The sequence below is a fragment of the Python bivittatus genome, unplaced genomic scaffold (assembly GCF_059951505.1).
Source record: "Python bivittatus isolate LINGU-HERP-01145 unplaced genomic scaffold, Pbiv_v1 ctg000480_np1212, whole genome shotgun sequence".
Lineage (NCBI taxonomy): Eukaryota > Metazoa > Chordata > Lepidosauria > Squamata > Pythonidae > Python > Python bivittatus.
The window spans coordinates 31,412,573-31,430,678 of record NW_028277075.1 but is presented as its reverse complement, the minus strand read 5'-3'; the positions used below and the strand labels follow the sequence as shown (position 1 = coordinate 31,430,678).

Below are 18,106 nucleotides of genomic sequence, written 5' to 3'. Positions count from 1 at the left end.
TGACACTGTTGGCTCATACTCAGCTTGTGATCAACCAAGACACCCAGAATGTTTTCACGTGCTGTTGCCTGCTATGGTCTCTCCCACCTTATATTCATGTATGTGATTTTTCCTATCCAAAGGAGTTTGTTATTTGTCTTTTCTGAAATTCCTCTTCTTGGTTTCTGTCCATTGTTCCAAACTGTCTTTCTAACCATAATTCTGCCTAATTTATAATCCTCACTTTGTGTGTTACCTGTATTTACTGTGTAAATATATTTATGGCTAAGCTAATAAAAAAAAAACCCCAACCTGCTAATTTCCTCTTTCCACTCAGCTAGTACAGAACACGAGCCCTTTCAAGGCTCACAAATATAATTGATCTGGTCCTGGGGATTTAAACTAATTCATAATAGCCAGGCATCAATGGAACATTGTTTCCTTTAGGGACAGGAACAAAGCAAAGAACTCCACTCTTCCCCATCTGTTATCTTTTAACTTGTGTTGTCTTCTCCTGTAAGCTTAAATTCCTTTTTCGCATTTGCCTTTCTGACTTTTCTTTCTGCAGATATTAGCCACTTGCTGCTAAACTTCCTTGGAGGTTATACTCATCTTCCATTTCCTATACATGCATCAGTCCTTTGAGTAGGCCAGACCAGGAAACCAACTGTACAAGTTTGACTGGAACTATATTTTATTGATAATGTAAAACAGTAACAGAAACCTGAAAGCCTGATTGTATTTTCTCTTCTGTCCCTCTTAAACCCCAGGGAGTTAGGGCAGAGCCATTCTGAGTTTCTTCTTAATGTGTGTGTGTGTGTGTGTGTGTGTAGGGGCTTAAAATATGTTTTGGTACATCTTTTTATAACAATCTCTGCATAGTTTCTCCAAGGTAATCTCTGTGGCTTTTCACAACATGTGTCTTTCTAACTTATACCTTAGTCTACAGCTCCCTATGCATCTACAATATGTTCCCAAGCTACCCCCCCATTTTTGATTTTCGTTGGAATAGTAGATGATTGTACTTTTAACATCTTATTTTTGAGAAGTTCCCCACTTTCTTATGTTCCCTTTTACCTGAGGATTTCTGTCCACAGGATTCTACCTAGTACTTCTGTAAGCTTGTGTGAAGCTGGTTCTCATGAAATCTAGTGTATTTACGTATGTACAATTATGTCCCAGTCCCCTTCAACCCAAGGTTCCCACTGCTTTTACCTTTTTAACCAGCTTCTCCCTGTTCATTAGGATCAGATATAGGAGAGTCAGTTCCTTGCCTCTTCTTTAACCTTCTTGAAAATGAAGCAATCAGCAAGACTACTGAGGAGCTATGCATTTACATACAAACAATTTAAAGGCCACTTGACTCTTAACATCTCTGGGTGACTTACAGTCCAAAAAGCAGGAACAATACTATAAAAGAGAGAAAAATTCATAAGCAGCCCAAAGACAAACATCTATGCACACAAAACATCCAACAGGGGCTCCACCATCAACCTACCCTAGTCCTGGGAAGTCAATGACTTCTTGAATATCATCAGAGTCCCTCATCAATTTCTTCCGATATTCTTCTCTTTTGTTTCTTTCAATAGTCTTTTCTCTCTTCCTGGGTCATATCCTTCAAGAGGAAAAAATGAAGTGCGCATCACTTCTGCCCTCATCTTTTCCCCTCTTCCCAGTGTTTCATAGTTTCTTGCAGTGTCTCACTTTTCCACATGGATCAGTGGAAAGGAATATTTATAAGTGGGCTTAAAGAGTGTTGGAGTCTTTCCATTCTAAATATGAGTCCCAGGAAGGCAGTACATCACTTGAAAGACTATCCAGCTGACAGATTGCTCTTTAGGTTAGAGATAGGACTCTTTCTTGTTGCAGTCCTCTCCCTCAGTTCCTGAAACTTGGAGCAGCTGTTATCTATCCAGGGGTACCATAGCATCATCTACAGGGATTCTGTTTTGAAAGTGCACACACACACATGTCCCACGAAGCACTTCTTGACAGTCTTGGTCCTTCATGTCCCGTTCTTCCTCTATCTTTTTGTATTCTCTCTGATTTTCTTCTATATTATGAGTTTCTTGGTACTTTTCTCCTTCCACAAGCACCTCCTGTGTCCAGTCCAGAAATTCTTCATCTTCGCTAATAAGCTAGAGGGTGGACAGTTCATATCCAGTCCCTTCACCTTCTTTTCCAGGAGGGCAATCTGCCTGCAATTGAAGCATGTGTAATTCATGTCATCTTCAAAGAGGAAAACAAACTTGGAACATCTTTTGTAAGCTATAAGAACAGTTCTCTCCATGTTGCTTAGATGAACAAATGAGCAGGAAAAAAGGCTCTCCTTGATTCCCTCCATCAAACTCCAGTTTCTTCCTGTTCTCCCCATTTGCTTACTCTGTGAATTCATTATCTGGAAACTGGCTTCCTTATATGCCTCCTGAAAGTAGCTTATATGCCTCCTTAAGTAGCTCAGCAAAAAGCAATGCTCCAATTACACACAATGGGCAATCAACAGCTGTCAGGAAGCAATCCAACAGCTGCAAACAGTCAGCAGTCTCTCCCACTCCTGGGTTTTTCCTTCTCTTATGCTTCATTCCCTTTTTCCGTCAAACTCCCAGATCAAACTGTTTGTTCTTCCTGTTCACTCACCCAACATTTATTTAAATGTTCATCCAAAATGGTATATTCTGCACCTTTCTAACACATATACATTATTCATGATAATATAGATAAATTGGGTGTTAGAAATAGCCTTTCCACTATTAAAAGTATTCTGCTCCGTGTCATATTATACATCTGAAAATTCTTACATGGACACACAAAACTGGTCAAGAAAATTATTTTACAAGGATGTGATTCTCTATATTCACTCTCAGTAAAGATTTTCAAATATGGAAGCTTGTTTCTACGTATATGTCAAAATCTTTGATTAAATATGCATTGCTTGATTTGACATTTTTCTTATGTTGTTTGGATATCAGTGCAGAACTGACATTATTCTCCCACCAACACAATTCCTTTTTTCTATTATTAATACTACCTCTTTTTTTTCTCTTACTCTTTTTAACATTCTTCTGAGAGGTTAATTGGGTTGTTATTTTTAGGATATAAAGTAAAGGTTCCTCTAGATTCTATTTATTTAATATTTGTATATGTGCAAATAGTGGATTAGCAAAGAATATTACTGGATTTTTTTAGGAAGAGAAAGACATTTTTTTTAGGATGAGAAAGACCCATACTACAGAGAGAAGAGGATAGTGGTTTTGAGTAGTTTTCTATGGAGGTAGATCAGATTCAGCTGAACTTGGCACACATTAAAATCAGTGAGATAAGTCCCACATGACTTAAATTCCATAGTTTTAAACAAAGTACATCTTAAAGGAAAATTCCTAAATGCTAGAGAAGGCAATGATTAGGCCACTGAACATCACACATCTTTCATTCCATTAGGGGAAATACAGGCCCATAAAATGGAGGTAATTTACCAAAACTCCACAGTGATCATATGGTGGCTAAAACACAATGGGTTGAGAGGTAGTTCAGTTGAGGTCTCAAATCTGCAGATTCCAGGATCTTCCTGATAAGATATCATGCCCCTGATACAGCAGAAAAATATTAGTCCTTGAGTCAGCATCATTGTTTTTCCTCTCACTGAAACAAAGGGAGAGAATATTTTGAACAAGATTATCCAGTCTGAAAAAAAGAAATAAAAAACCTCTCTCACACCTGCCCTGGTTGCATATGCAGTTCTACTATGAACTCTTGGGAAAATATTCATTTAAAATTAATCTTTAATTCCACCCATACTGCCTCTACAAGTGTCCTTTGTAGAGATAAGACCAATTTGGTAATACTACAAAATCATGTTAATAACCAATTTGCTACCTTCAGCTTTTTGAAGTATTAAAAAACACTTCTCACCTCCCTTTTATTAAATTAATAAAGGAGCAATCATAAATTTATTGCCATTATAATTTGTGTGTTTATTATACAGGAGCTTGAGATATGTGTTCATACTTAGCAAGCATACTCAAATTTTTGGACAGAAAAGTTGTATGCTAGAACTTTCTCATCTCAATCAATCTTGACCTTCATACTTTGAAGTCTGGAGCAAGACCAGAACTACAGATGATTTATTAAAGAGCAAGGCAAATTCACTTTCCAAGGTGGAAGACGGAATAAAACCATACAGTTCTGAACTGGTAGTTTACATGTGGTGGCGTACAGTTTAGCTTTGCTTTATTGTGCCAGAGTGCCCTATAAATACATCAAAGAGATGGTACAGATACCATTGTGTCTCCATTTTTATAGGTATAAAAATGTTTCTCACAACATCCTTTTGGGAGCAATGGAATACAGAGAACAATCTGAATGTGTTAAATGGTAGGTAATAAAATGCAAGGAATATTTTCCCATGCTAAGGATAACATTCTCCTTACTAGCCAAGTTTAATGCATCTATAATACCTAAGTAAGTATAATTTGCTCTATTTTTATGCTATTAGAAGAGTAGAAATTTTTTATTTAACAAAAGGAATGTTTAAAACAGAGATGTATGTTTTGGTGCAAATACAAATAGAAATGCTAAAATACAATACTCACTACACAGATTCTGATTTGGGATGGGTGTGTGTTTTCCTCCTCATATTTGTTTTCCTTAATCATAATATATACTCTATGCACTGAGTTTTCCATTTCCTTAAAGTATATACATACACCATAAATGCTTGGATATCCTATATCTTTGACCTATTCACCAAAATTCTCCCTGCATTGTCACTGAAGGACAAAGATCCAGTGACCTGGGGAGGTGAGGTCATAGCAGAATCCTTGTATCACTGAGCAGCCCAAAATTTACTATAGGATAGGAAATGAGTTTGAAATTAAATGGGGTTAATTTTTATTTTACACTATCTGGCAGGGCCAAAGGCACAGATCTTGGCAAAGGGCAGCTCAACTGATAAGTCAACTTATCTGGAAAGGTTAGTGCATGATTAGGTCTACCATGATGTGGACCAGAATTGGGAGAAGTCATTAGTAGCCCAGCAGCATTACAGGTAAGCCTGAGCCAGGCTGGGCATTAATATAACCCCTCCCCTGTAAGGAGGAGGGAGCCTATACAAACTGGGTTTAGTATGACTTTAGTCCAGGACCTTTGTCACAGGTCAAACGGTTATGACAGTATCATCATGAAACATTACATATTATAGAAAACATATCTGTGAAAAAGACCAAACATACACAGACATCTACACACACACAACCAAAAGCTAGTTATGAATCCTGAATAAAAAATGTCACCAGCCCCAACAACCAGCCCTTCAGCCTGATCTGGGGCAACTACAATGAGTTCTGCTAGTCAAGGATGGAGAGAAGTCATCATGGTCATGCATAAACCCAATCAGGACTGTATAGCCTCTCAGCAGACCAGAGGAAAGATTCCACGTTAGGACTGTTCCTAGTCTTTATCTCCAGAGCCCAACCCATGCAGCTACTTTATTCCAAGGAGGAGACCTGAGTTTCAGCACAGCTGGGCAGGGGCCTTGGCCACTGCAAAGAAAACATCTCCCCTGCTAAAGCAAGAGCTGGCAGTATGAGGAATCAGGGAGGTTTTCAATATTCATTAAGAAAGGGCAGGTGGATATGTTACAAAATCAATGAAAATTCTGTCAGGAAACATTCATAATAAATGGTCTGATTTGACACATTACCATGAGATGTCAGCCTTCTCAAAGCTATTCCTCCAGAGGTGGCTCTTGCTTTTTTCCTGCTCTTTGCCTTCAGCTTGCTGTTAACATATTCGCACTAATTAATTCTTTTTCTTCTTTATACATGTTCTTGTGTCATTTAGGAAACTATGTGTTATTTAGGAGCAGTAGAAACAAAAGCTTATCACTTATTGCCTGAATAACACCTTCTTTTGAAAATGTATTACATTTTACATTTCTATCATAGTCAAGAAAAAATGTTACAGATAGATGGGAAAAAGAATTTCAATCCCATGAAAAAACACACTGGTCAGTATAATAAAAATGGTTTGATGTTGAGTTACATAAAGGCAAAGCTTCCTTTATGATCTGCATGTGCCTTTCTGAGAACAGAAAGGCTTTTTCAAACTTTATAAAGGCCATTGATCTAGTAGCATTCAGCAGCCAAGCATTTTTGCCCCATACCTTCTGAAGCCTCACTCCTGTATGCCTTACCCCACTTTCTTTTTTTAAGTTCCTTTTAATGTAAATATATATGCAACATATCATCTTTCAGCATCTTTGTTTTTTGCAATATTACCTGACCAGGCATCCATTCATCTATCCTTTCGTTTCATCTACTCATTCGTTTTATCATATACATCGCAGAACTTTTAGAAAATAAAAGTGATGGTTGGGTTCAGCCCAGCACTTTGTTTGGAGATGTGCCCACCTGCCCAGAAAAAAAGACAAAGCTAAGCTGGGGTGATAAGGGGGCAGAGGGAGCAGGAGGGAATGCTAAATTTTGCATGACAGCCATGTCGTGCAACTGCCTGCGGCATACTCTCAGCATTTCAATGCGACCACTCCTGGTCTGAAGAGAATTCCAACCCTTTGGAACTGATTTCTGGAGGAAAAGGAAGACTGGAAAAGGATGAGGGTATCAGTGAAAATCATTGCTCCCTTCTGTAGCAGAAGTGGCCTGTGAATGACGTCTGTTCTCAGGATGCCAGGATCATGCCAGGATCTTCTGCTAAGGACCTTCTTTTCCTTCTTCAGATCTGCAGTTGCTTTAGGTAGAATGTTGTAGGAGGAGAGCCATGTTATGGTGGCAAAACATCAGAAGGAGTCTGGTAGCACCTTTTCTGGCCAACTCTTTATTAATTATTATTGTTTTATTAAATGTGTTAGTTGGCAAGGGGGCTACTAGACTCCTTCTTTTAGGTAGAATGATTGATGTTTCAAAGTCAGAGGAAGAGGCTGCATTTTTGTGAGAGCCATTTTTGTGAAAGCCCAAACAGAACCTCCTTGCAATTTCTGGTGAAATGGCAACTGTAATTAGTTAGGGACAAAGCCCATCTTTACAACCACAACTGCATCCCACAGATAATCTTTCTTCCTCCTTTTGACTAAGATTTATTAGAACCTGAGAATGATCAAACCTGGCCTCCTACACCTAACAAAAATCTTTAAAAAGATTTTTTCCAATCTTTAAAAAAGGGGGGAAAGTGATCCAGGAAACTACAGACCAATCAGCTTGACATCAATACCTGAGAAAATCCTGGAAAAGGTAATCAAGCAGTGGGTTTGTGAGCACCTAGAAATGAACAAGGTGATTACTAGAAGCCAGCATGGGTTTGTTAAGAACAGGTCATACCAAACAAATCTTATTGCCTTCTTTGATAAAGTGACTAAGTGAGTGGGCCGAGGAAATGCTGTGGATATAGCATACTTAGATTTTAGTAATGCATTTGATAAAGTAGACCACAGCCTACTTCTTGGTAAGATAGAACAATGTGGGATAGACAGTACCATTGCCAGATGGATTTGCAGTTGGCTGACCAAACACACTCAGTGTGTGGTCCTTAATGAAATTACATCTATGTGGAAGGAAGTATGCAGTGATTCTCAAGGTTCTGTCTTGGGCCCAGTGCTGTTCAACATCTTCATAAATGACCTAGATGAGGGGATTGAAGGGACACTCATCAAATTTGCAGATGACACAAAGCTGGGGGGAATTGCTAAAACCTCAGAAGATAGATTCACGATTCAGAAGGATCTTGACAGACTTGAGCAATGGGCCCTATCCAACAAGATGCAGTTCAGTGGAGAGAAAAGTAACATACTGCACTTAGGCAGGAAAAACCAGATGTACAGGATAGGCAGTACCTGCCTGAACAGTAGTGCCTATGAGAGGGATCTAGGTGCCCTGGTGAACCACCACTTGTATGAGCCAGCAGTGTGCTGCAGCTCCCAAAAAACCAACACAGTCCTGGGCTGCATCAACAGAGGGATAGTATCAAGATCAAGGGAAGTGATAATATCGATTTTCACTGCACTGGTGAGCCCACATTTGGAACACTGTGTCCAGTTCTGGACACCACCATACAAAAAAGATGCTGAGGTCCTAGAAAGAGTGTAGAGAAGAGCAACAAAGATAATAAGGGGTCTGGAGGCTGAATCCTATGAAGAACAGCTAAAGGAACTAGGTATGTTTGGCTTAATGAAAAGAAGACTGAGGGAAGATATGATACCAGTCTTCCAATACTTGAAGGGCTGCCACAGGGAAAAGGGCATCAATTTATTCTCCATTGCACCTGAGGGTAGGACAAGAAGCAATGGGTGGAAGCTCACCAGAGGGAGATCCAACCTGGTAATGAGGAGAAATTTCCTGACGGTGAGAACTATTAAGCAGTGGAACAGCTTGCTTCCAGGAGTTGTGGGTGCTCCATCACTAGAGGTTTTCAAGATTGGAGAACCATTTGTCTGAGATGGTATGAGGACTCCTGCCTTGGGCAGGGGGTTGGACTAGAAAACCTCCAAGGTCCCTTCCAACCCTATGATTCTATGATTCTACCTAACAAAAGCATTCCTGAGCTTTTCTAATGTGTGTTTCCCCCCAAGCTTTGAATGAATTGTAACCTGCCCTCCTATTATATACTTCTATTTCATGTCTCTTTATTTTCTCACTTAGTTACAAGAAATAGCTAAAGAATAAAAATAACAAAAAACCTATTTCATGGAAGATAATTGTCTAGATTTAACTGTGAGGAACTAAAGGGAAAAAAATAACTGTATATGTTTTTTTCAAGGTGGAGAGCTTTCTTTCTGTTTTCAGTAAGCTGGAACTCCCAAGGGAACCAACTCTCAATTCTTTTTAGACAAGGAGTGGGAGGGAAGAACCATCTTACTTTTTGAGGGGTTCTTTTAATAAGCCTCACCAGATGGAAACACAGAGCTGATCTTAGAAACTAAACATGTCTGGCCATAGCTAGTATTTGGATTGGGACACCTGGGAATTCTAGGGCTGTTGGCTAGATAGGGAAGTTTAAAAAAACTCCCAGAGGAATACAGTGACAAATCATTTCTCGAACATTCCCAAGGAAACTCCTGCAGTTACCACAGTGTGGAGTTGAAGTCCACACATCTTAAAATTGCTGAGGTTGAGAAACACTGACTTAAGAACATTTTTGTTGGGAGTCCAGTTCCATTGGCACTGACTCTTCACTACCTCATGATCTAGTGACCACAAGGGGTCAACAGTGGGTAGATAGTGAAGGATTTTCTCTGTGTCTCTTCTTTATCTATCACTCTTCCTGATCTATGTCTAACATATCACTTCCTTCTGCCTTTCTTCCCAGGTAAACATGCATGGAGTGTGTGCTCTTGAACTGTCCTCCTTGTACAATGTAGTTATCTAGGTGCCTTTGCTTATCCCTATCATTATTTCCTGTAAATAAATCTTCTTTTGGTTACAGTTACAAAATCTGCTTCCCTAAATCTTGCTCAGGTCAAATTCCCACTCTCAGGAACACTGACACACACAGAGAAAGAGAATGCCTCAACCTGCAATAATCTTTGCCTTTAAATTTTCTCTTAACAAGAGATGGACATATCCCTCCTGAAACAGATACTAATTCACATATAAGAAAAATGGAACCACGCATGCTGACTCCTCCATCCCATAAATTCTTCAGTCACCAATCTTGCCGGGTTTAGCACTGAGGCCTAAAGAGGAGCTCTCATCACAACTTCATGAATAACTTTCTCTGCATGACTAAACACTCTGCAAGGTCAGTGATAAACATATAGAGCCCTGCCCCCTCCCCCTCCCCCTCCCCATGCATGAAAAAGTGAACTGAAAGCTGGACCAGGAGTTGTGCTATTTCTTAAATGCATGAACCAGGGTAACAAACTGACTTCTTGAAAAATTGTTCCATAAGCATAGAACAGCAGAGTTATATTTATTTATTTATTACAGCTATTTATCTCTACTTTTCAGGATAAAAATCCTCCCAAAGTAGTTTACAAATAATATAAACAATTTAAAATACCAATGGAATCACTATTATTTAAGCATAAACCACCTTTTAGAATCTTTCTCACAAAGCAGTTGGTGGCAATGGTCCTTTAGGTGGGATGAGGGGTAGAGTTCAACTGTGTAGGCTTTCATGGTGATCATCATTTCCTTCCACTTTTCAGGGACCTATCCCACAGATTGCAGGAAAGTAAAAGTCCAGCTGAAGAGGCTTCTGTGATGGTCATCACCTGCCTTTCTTCCTCTCTCTTCACAAGCTATACAGCTTATCTGTCTCCTAGAATCTCAACCCTGGCAACTTTAAGATACATGGACTCCAACTCCCAGAATTCCCCAGCCAGCCATGCCAAGTTGCCAAGGCTGAGAAATGCTGATCTAGTCCAATGTTCTTCAGTGTGCAGGACAACCATTTAAACCATTCATGAAAGATGGCTATCCATCCTCTTCTTTAAAGTGAATCCACAACTTCCATAGCTGGACGTTCTATTGTTATAAAGATCTTACCATCAGCAAGTTTTACCTTATATTTAAATGAAACCTAGGTAGCTAATATAGGGATTATATTAGCTTAAAAATGTATACATGCAGGGTGAAGGTGAAGGTAGCTGTAACACATTGTCTATTTTACTTCAGATCCATTGAGAATTGTAGAGGAGAGGCAGAACTCTTATGTTTCAATAATGGCATCCTCAGAGAGACAAGGGCGGAGGGACAAAGAATAATACATGCAGAATGACATTATACAAATGCTGTGATTTACATAGTTGTGTCAGATGTCCTGACACAAATACATAATTGTACCATCTGTGATTACATCATTGCATGTGTATTGTCATGTGGCTATCATCACAGTTGGCTACAGAGACTGCTGTTTTCAATGGCTCAGCGCTTGCTTTGTGCACAAAAGTTTTTTCTTCCCATCTCTAGTTGAAAGGATCTAAAGTAACACATTAGGGAAATACTTCTGTTTAAAACCTAGAAGAGCTAGTGCTAATCAGAGAAACAATATTGGGCAATGGATCCACAGTCTGGCTCAATATAAGGCAGATCGATAAGGATCAGATGGTAATATTGCTGCACCCATATTTGTTTTCTTCTCTGGAATTATCCAGGTTGAAGTTCATTTTCAATCACCACCAATTTATTCCGTTTTGGAAGGAATTATCACCTGTCAATACATAATTACAGTATTTTCTTGCAATAAATCAATGACAGATCTCTGCAGCTCTGAGCCTAGTGGTTTATCTATAACCAGTGTTGGGCTGTATATAGCACTCTTTAACTTTTTATGGAAAGCATCACTAGGCCATAATCATCCATAATCATCTCCTGTGGCTGCCAAGATTGTACCCAGAGAAATAGGAAAGTTTTCTTGAAGCCCTTTGCCCAGTTTAATAATACCACCCTGGGATAGAATTAGAGAAGAGATAAAATTCCTCACCAGGCTGATTTTCTTTCTCATGTATTTCATTTGGAAAAAAATAACATGCTAATCATGTGTTATGCTTGGTTCATTTATCATGTAAACTTCTGCCTTTGCTAATACATTTTTACTGCCTGATAAAGTGATGCAGACAAAAGATATTTTTCTAGATATCAGGGAACTCCTTGGGCAATGGGTCTGGCATTTCAGGCAGAAAACCAAGAATGAACAGTACAGACAGTTCTCCTAAGGGCTTTTTTTGCCCTCTCCATAGTACTGCTTATCCTTTGCATCATTGTAGGAGACAAAATGGGTATTTGATGGTTTTCTTTTCTTTTCTTTTCTTTTCTTTTCTTTTCTTTTCTTTTCTCTTTTCTTTTCTTTTTGTTAGCATTCAGACACCAAGTCCTTATGCTATGATCAAAATATTTGGTAGTGCCACAGAACATTTCATCTACAATCTAGGAAAGAACACTATTAATAGCTTGATGTTTTGCCACAAACCTTTTAAGATATTCTTTTGTCTCTGTCTTCTTCTCAAATGTGGGCACTGTGGCCTTCTTCTTTGCCATGCCATTCTCCTTGCAAAATTATGGCACCAACACAATACATTGTCTTCTGTCGATATGGTGCCTTCCTTGCTGTATAGGGGATGCACTAGGAGTTCTTTGTAGCAGGTTTTAAGGCAAGGGGAGTTGATATATGAAAAGATACTCTATCAGATATTGGGTCCAAAGCCTTCCAGGGTATTAGAAGTTACCACTAACACTTGACTTTGGCCCAGAAGCAGGCAGATTCTAGATTCTAGAAACAGTATAGCTCTTTTATAATTGATGTGAAATATATGAGTCTGACAGTTGATCTCTGTGCTTGAAGATTCCAAGTCATATTCAAGGGAAGCCTCACATATAGCAGCAATCCAACCCAGAGATTTCCACAGCATATAGATCACCATAACCTGGCTATCTGCTTCCGGGAGTACCTTCTGTCAGCGAAATGGCCAAAGTTGAAAACAATATGTTGTGACCAGAAACATTGGTCAGTTGAGTCAACAACATCAACATGATGGGAGCTACCATTTCTAGCCTCACCCTATTTCACATGCCTCACCCCATTTTGCATGCGTGCGATGCATGCAATGCACATTAAAAAGGGACAGGCTTTGATCACCCAGTCACACCCATCATGTTGACATTGTTAACTTCTCATTGGGGATACTCCTGGTTGTGACTGCAAGATCAGTGAGTCCCCAAGCAGTGAATGTAGTCCTTAAAAGAGAATGGGATGAACTAGGAAAGTGATTCATTTTATTGTACACATTAGTAAGAGGATATTCTGCTCCACTGCTTTTTAAAAAAAAAAAAAGATGAATTTTAAAAATCTGCATTAGGTTGTAGTTTTTTGCTTTCCTATCTTACAGAGGGTTAAAAGAAAAGGGAATGTAAAAACATTTGGGTAAGCTAAGTACTGAAAAAATAACAGTTAATTTTCATATCATAGAGAGGGGAACTGCCGAATTCTCGCATCCCTTCACAATAGAAAAGATAAATTTCTCAAGGATGATTTCATGTAATATGAGGCATCAAGGCAGTCTCAGCACAAATACAATATTGATGTCTCCTAACCCTCTGTATGCATATTTAGATTGCCTAAGACAGTAACTGCAGACCAGAATCAACTGACAGAACTCTCAATCCATCCTGCTAATTGCGAGAAATATTCCCCCACCTTCACTTTTATTTATGAAGACATTTTCTGTACATAATGAAGTTCTCAAGTACAACTGGAAGTGATCGCAGCTGCTTCTGCTCATTGCCTCCTGGATGGTAGCAAGCAAAACTTCACTGGGGGTGGAGAAAGACTCCCATGAGATTAAAACATCGAGGCTCAAATGCTACTCATGTACAGTTGCTTTCTTAGAGAATTTATATCAGGAAAAGGTAATTGTTTCAGCAAACATCCTACATGCTTTAGCAGAATACAAAAAGAGGAAAAGGGGGAAAAAAACAGTGCCAGCAATGAAACCATTCAGATCTATTCAGCTCCTTATTCCTGGAGAAATGTAATCTTTTTCCTGAGGCCCCAAAATATATCACCATATTCCAAGTCTTTGTTTTTCATCATATAGCCAGTAAAGCAGATCATAGCCAAGTTCAAGCAAATGTCCATTATTTAGCAGATCTTTTCCTAATGTATATTGTTCAGTCCTTGCAAAATTTTCTGCAATTCTCTCAGGAAACATGCAAGTTCTTCCTTTGTGATTTTCTAAATATTTTTTGCAGAAGGGGGCAGTACTTTCCTTTGCACTTTTCTAGTCTCAGGGGACCACGGGGTGCATAGCTAGCACCATGAAGAACATCATTGCACTGGATGGGGCAGTATTTGGGGACCTGCTTTTTAATTGGGGAGGGCTTTATCTCATGAACAGGTGACAGAGTTTTAGTTGAATGTCATAGCCAAAACCTGGCTCACCTAAAGCAACCAAATCACTTTAAACATACAGCATAATTTTATTAGGCATGGAAACAACAAAACAGTATACACTGGGCTCCCAGCAAAGCATTGCCAGCTTGTTGAGCAACTCTGAGCAAAAACAGAACCATAGCTTATATAACTTTGGCCTATTACATTTCAGAAACAAATTAAAAAAAAGACACACGGTGTAAATTACAGCATGATATTGGAATGTTTTTTATAAACCCATCTGGGTGATCTTCTTTTTATTTATCCCATCCTCCTAAGTCAGCATGGCAGTTATATTATCTCTGAGATGTGGCCAGTAAATACCAACAATTTGGTTTACTGGGCCACTGGGCCCTGTCTGGCCAATTCAGCTTGCTGTGAATGTTTTCTTACAAGGGCACTTTAAGCAGTTCACAGGTATTGGGGGGGGGGGGGGAATCTCATAGGTTTGATAGTGAATGCAGCTCACATATGTGTGGAGGGGTACTTTTTACCACCACATTAGAAGAGTACTTGTTTTTAAATTACTCTGTTGAAAGTAGCCCTTGTGCCATCAAATTTTGCCAGCATGAACCTAGAGGAGGATTGGGCTGCAAAAATTGGCAGTGGGGTTCACATATGGCCCATGGATTGGTGTTTGTTCCATCCCATGTCAACTTCAGAGTGTGGTAGTGGCTTCAATATATCTTCTCTCTGTCCTGATAAAGAATAGTGCCCAGACTGGCAGAAAGAAGATCAATGATTTCTAAAGATTAGCTCTCTGTTTCAGGAAACAACAATGTTAGGTTTATACATTTCATTGACAAGGTTGTCCCCTGGAATCTTACTTACATTTGTGCCATTTTATTAAAAACAAGTTTAGTTTTAAAATTATGTTTGCTTTTAAAAACTAAGTAACTGTTTCGTACTCTTTCATCTGTATATGGTTCATGTCAGGATGGAGCCACAATATTCCCATTTCAATTAATCCTTTTATTTCCAGCACTGACATCACTGTGTCAGCAATTTGAAATCATTAGAAAATAGCTCTTGATGGTGAATTATTCCTTCTTGACATGAAAGAAACTATCTGAAGCCATTCAATTGCTAAGCCGTCACAACTCAAAATTGGGGCAATGATTCAGATGCATTAGACATCTCTTACTGCTTCCAAGAAGTTGCTGATCATTACATTTGTCAATCTTCACTACATTTTAGTAATGCTTGGACAGATAGAATTATAGAGTTAGTTGCAGGACAATATTCATATTTTTAAGGATAATGTTCATTAAATTTTCAGAGAGTTGAAAATTTAAAAAAAAATTAATTGTTCATAAGAACTATTAATATTTCAGAAGAACCACAATGGGTGTCATTGTCTTTAAATAATATTTCATTTTTGCAGGAGATAATAATTTTATTTTCATTTTTGTGATCCAAAATAGATGTTAAATATACTAGGAGAATAGTTTCTGTAAGAATGGTAAAACAGCCCTTCGGGATCCAGCCAAGTTCTTGCCCAGCATGTTGTGTAGCACAACAAATCAATTAATTGCATTCTGGAAGCTCACAAGTATGGAAAGTGATAGCCCTTTACAATAGATGCTCCTTAGCAGTTAGTACGTTATTCAGGAAGCAGTACTGTATATCACTATAAAGACTAGTAACCACTGATGATTTGATCCTCTATGAATTCATTCAGTTTTCTTTTAAAACTATCTAAATTGGATTTCTCCGCCACATATGATGGCTGTGCAATCCTTGGTTAGCTATGAGTTTTATAAATAAGTACTTTTTGATATCAGTTTTGAACCTACCCATATTTTGTTTCAGTTGTGAGGTAGAGGGAGAAGGTCTTATCTATCTTTTTTAACATCATGTATGAGTGATCATGTCTTCTTTCCTTGTCTTCACTCTAAGCTAAACATTTGTATTATCTTTTTCTGCACTTTCTGCACAGTGGTGCAGAGCTGGACCTCAGGACTGAAGTCAAGGGCCCCAAAGCCAAGAAGGATCCACATGATCACTCAAAAGGTCAGTGGCAGATCATCAGGACAACACAAGCAGGCTAGTGTCAATATCTGGGCTAAAATGAGCATGCCAGAGAATTCGAGGATTTGTTGCTCCTCATCAAAGCATCCTTTCTTTATTCTTTCTGTACCTAATCAAGAGATGGCATATGCATAGTTATAGATCTCATTTCATAATTTTTATTTTAAATATCATTATCTGTAACACTATCGTGAATAGTTTCAAGATAGTCGAAATAGTTTCTAAACAGTTCAAACACCCACGCACACCCACACATAAGACCACTAAGTCCCACTTCTAATACACTCTTCTCCTACAACTGCTTCCATATCTAATGGGAAGAAGCATAGTCCACCAGCGAATTCAGTATAGTACACATTCCTTATTGCACTGCAGCAAGGAAATTTTGTTCAGTTGTCTTGGATTGATTGATTACAATGCATCAACTAGGGCAGCTTCAAAAGATGATTGCACCAATACATGGAAGCTACGTTTAGCCGTTTGTTAAATTTTCTGAAATGTTGCCAGCCGGTTGAAAGTAGAGCTGAGCCATTACACCCAGTGCACCAGTCAGCAGTTCCACAGCTTGTGGTGCAGCATGCTGGTAGCAATGGAAGTGGTAGAGCTGGGTCTTAAACACTTACCAGGACACCACTGCCAGTGTCTATTCATCTTGATGTCTCTTTACTACCTCCTGGAATGGGGCAACATATCTTAATTATTAGTTGCCCCATTCCAGGAGGTAGTAAAGAGACATCAAGATGAATAGACACTGGCAGTGGTGTCCTGGTAAGTGTTTAAGACCCAGCAATAATTCTTTTATTTCCCTCCCATCAATATTTGTGAACTTCCAGTTGGAAAAAAGTGTGTCACACAGAAGATGGAACATGTTGGGCCCTTGGCCTGATCGAACAGAGCTTTTCTTATAATTGAAAAGTAGTTTCCAATACCTGCATTAATGTACAACAGTTTACTACAGATGCAACCAGTAACAAGAATGGAACTATCAAATATTTTATGATCAAGAGTTTCTGATATAATTAATCATCAACTGACAGGTGATAAAAAATATATCTTATAGTCAATAAAATGAAACTATTGAGTATTATCAAAAAAATGATTCAGCTTAAATTATGCAGTCTTAAGAGGATAACCTATAGAAGAAATGACTTACCTCAGTCAAACTATATATCTCAGATGATATTACATATTATTAGAAAAAAAGTGTATATAATCTACAAAGTGCAACAAAAATAGCACTTGATTCCAAGATTTGTATTATATTTCCCCTTCTTCAGAATAAAATCTCAAAGAACTGGACTACTGGAAATGTTTAATAGACTTCTATGTTTCCTTACAATCCTAGTATTCCCATATGTATATTCATATATCTGATCATTTTAATGGTCTTCTTTAATAGCATAGCATTCTAATCTATTGAGTTTTTACAGAGCATTCTAATGTATTGAGCTATTTGAGTTTTTTAAACATTCCATTAAAAATCTGCATCTATAAATGTTAACAGTTTTCCCTAATCCAGAGAACTTTTCTATGCAGCTTTCCCCAATATACATATTTTTAACACATATATTCCCCAAATTCTTCTATTTATATTAGTTTTCCTGTTTTTCTTTTTGAATCTGAATTTCTGTGATTCATTTTAATTGAAATTTCCATGATATAAACTCTTTTTAAAAATAACTCTCTGTATACACAGTGCTCCCCCTTCATGGATCACTGCCTTGTCGTGGCGAAGGGGCTTGCGTAACTCAGTGAAGCCATGAGCTATACCGTGCAGGGCCACCCAAGACGGACAGGTCATGACAGAGAGTTCTGACAAAATGTGGTCCACTGGAGAAGGAAATGGCAACCCACTCCAGTATCCTTGCCAAGAAAACCCCATGGACAATGTTAAAAGGCTAAAAGATATGATGCCGGAAGATGAGCCCCTCAGGTTGGAAGGTGTCCAATATGCTACTGGGGAAGAGCGGAGGGCATTTCCAAGTAGCTCCAGAAAGAGTGAAGCGGCTGGGCCAAAGCCGAAAGGACGTTCAGCTGTGGATGTATCTGGAAGCGAAAAGAAGGTCCGATGCTGTAAAGAACAATATTGTATAGGTACCTGGAATGTAAGATCTATGAACCAAGGCAAGCTGGATGTGGTCAAACATGAGATGACAAGATAGAACGTCGACATCTTGGGAATCAGCGAACTGAAATGGACGGGAATGGGTGAATTTGA

At 38.7% G+C, this 18,106-nt stretch overlaps 1 long non-coding RNA gene across 1 annotated transcript in view; it reads right to left on the bottom strand.

Moving 5' to 3' along the window:
- Window positions 1-667: 667 nt before the first annotated feature.
- Window positions 668-18,106, bottom strand: part of LOC148214945 (uncharacterized) — a 29,195-nt gene continuing 11,756 nt past the window's right edge. Inside the window, exons 2-3 of the long non-coding RNA XR_015796887.1 lie at window positions 3,453-3,618; window positions 668-2,177 (exon numbers count right to left, since the gene is read on the bottom strand). This is a non-coding gene — a long non-coding RNA (uncharacterized LOC148214945). The remainder of the gene's footprint in view (window positions 2,178-3,452; window positions 3,619-18,106) is intronic.